The sequence below is a fragment of the Oncorhynchus mykiss genome, chromosome 21 (assembly GCF_013265735.2).
Source record: "Oncorhynchus mykiss isolate Arlee chromosome 21, USDA_OmykA_1.1, whole genome shotgun sequence".
NCBI lineage: Eukaryota > Metazoa > Chordata > Actinopteri > Salmoniformes > Salmonidae > Oncorhynchus > Oncorhynchus mykiss.
In genome coordinates this window covers 40,414,155-40,416,592 of record NC_048585.1, presented here as the reverse complement: position 1 = coordinate 40,416,592, position 2,438 = coordinate 40,414,155, and positions in this window count along the sequence as shown.

Below are 2,438 nucleotides of genomic sequence, written 5' to 3'. Positions count from 1 at the left end.
CTGACAACAACTCTGAAAGACTACAATTCTGTCTGCAGAAAATACTGTGACATATGATCTTGGTAGGGAAACCGTAAAACAATTATACATTGACACTTAGTGGTGGCTTAAAGTACCTTGGGGGTGAGTGCCCAACGTCAACATCCTTGACCTTATTGATATTTGTTATGGTGATAACAAGCTGATTTATTTTCTTGTCCAGCCCCCCTAGGCCCCTGGTCAGTTGAACCCTGTTGAGAAAGATTGCAACTCTGGCAGCAACTCTGAAAGACTACAATTCTGTATGCAGAAAATAGGGGAGAGTGGGGTATGTTTAACCATTGTTTACATTCAGCGTCACTACGCCAAGGGAAATATAGTATTCTTTCTAACAAAGATATCCACATATATTTCACAATGTTGTTTATCCATGAAAATAATTAGAATTAATGTAAACATAACGGTTTTGAAAACATAGCCTTTCCAAATAAAAAAGTGGTTTGCTCAACTTACCCTGGGTATGGGGTAAGTTGAGCATCGGGACAGGGTAAGTCGAGCAGCCTTGGGGTAAGTGGGTGATGGTGTCCTGTGACAGCGGTTGATGGTGCTGTTAGGTCAAAGTTGAATTCATGGAATGGGTATACTGTATATGTTAAATATATGTCTACATTCAGATATAGAACACTCTGTTCAATATCCCATTCCCTTCTATTTCTTGACCAGTTGTCTGGGACAGGGATGTTGTTTTGATGTGCCAATTTGTCGGCTAGTTCTCTGCATTTGAGGCTACAAAGCCCATGAAACTGGTCCAAAAGATTATTGATGCGTTTAGCAAAGCTCAAACTCTATGTCATCAGATAAGACCATACAGAATGTGCATCTGCTACTCCTGTCATAGCCTCTCTTTCACACAGCTACATGTTCATTTTGTTTTTCGGTCATTGTCTATTTGTTCATCCCTTGCTGCTGCTTGAGATGGGACTTCTTCCCTTCTCTCACTTCCTTGGCTGCTCGCTCGAGAACCTCTTTGTGGCTGGAACCCTGCTGGTTTTACGTTTGTGTACACGGGACATGATGTCTGCTCTGTAACAATAGAAATGCACTCTCTTGAGTTCATATGTTCAGACACATTGCAAAAATACTATGCATGCTATGCATAAAACGGACTAAATGTAATCATTTGTTAGGGGTATGGTGGCCATTGGTTCAGCTTAACCCATGAGCATTGGCTCCACTAACCCCAAGGCAAACAAGAATGCACATTTGTGAAAGGTTTAGGACCTCATATTCATCAGATCCCAACTGATGTGTAAAACAATCATAAAACTATCTACTTTGCTTTAGATACAAGCGTCATGAAACTTATGAACAAAAAATGCATTTGCTTTGTGAAAATCCGTTTTTTGGACCTAACTTGCTTGCCACTTTTTCCATGTGGTTTCTTCCTTCACAGACTCCATGAAATGATGACCTCTTCCTAAATATTTGGTCACTTGATTCATTTGATGTATGCTTTCCTAGAAACAAGGGGTGGCTCAACGAACCTTTTTACTCAACTTTCCCCACTCTACCCTACCTCAAAGCTGCAATATGTAACTTTTTGAAATTGAAATTTCAAATTCACATAGAAATGTGAGTTATAGATCTGTCACTCATTGAAAGCAAGTCTAAAAAGCAGTAGATCTGTTCTGTGTGTGCCTTTTCTATGCTTCCCATTCTTACGTTTAGTTTTTGCATCTTTTACTTTCGGTTTTGCAGACCAGCTTCAAACAGCTGAAAATGCACTATTTTCAGTTATTATATGGTACAATGATTCAACTACACTATACATTGATTGTTTTGTTACATAAACTGAAATTAGGTGAACTATTCGATTTTAGCATATTGCACCTTTAACATATAATCCTAATAGACTGGTAGGTAGGATGATAGTGTTGTTTTTTGTTTGTGTTTTTTTTTAATGGCATATATCTTGTTGATTAAAGTCTAGATTAAACATCAAAAGGAATATGAATCTAACAGACATGGGTTTAAAATACTTGAAAATAATTTCAAATTCTTTATCTGTGCCTATTTCAGCTTGTCTGACTTAATAAACCAATAGATACGTCTCAAAACGGCATATCCCGTCCATCTGGCACTCCTGGCAGATTCAAGCAAACGCTCAAAGTATTTGAACCCAGGTCTAAAATGTAACATGCCTTAATTGTATCTATGTTGAAGACAGTATTGTTTACTGACTTGCACTTTAGCATTGCATGCCTATTTACATATTCAATGTACACTGTAGAAATAGGACAAGGACTTTCAACAATAAATGTGTTTGTCTTTGGTCCATGTCTTTGTGAGATTTAGAAAGGTTTGAAAACACGAATCCTGAAAACGTAGGTTTCACCTGTGAATGCATTGTGTGAGAGTTTTAAGTTTCACCATCAGCGAAATGATGACACTTCCCATAG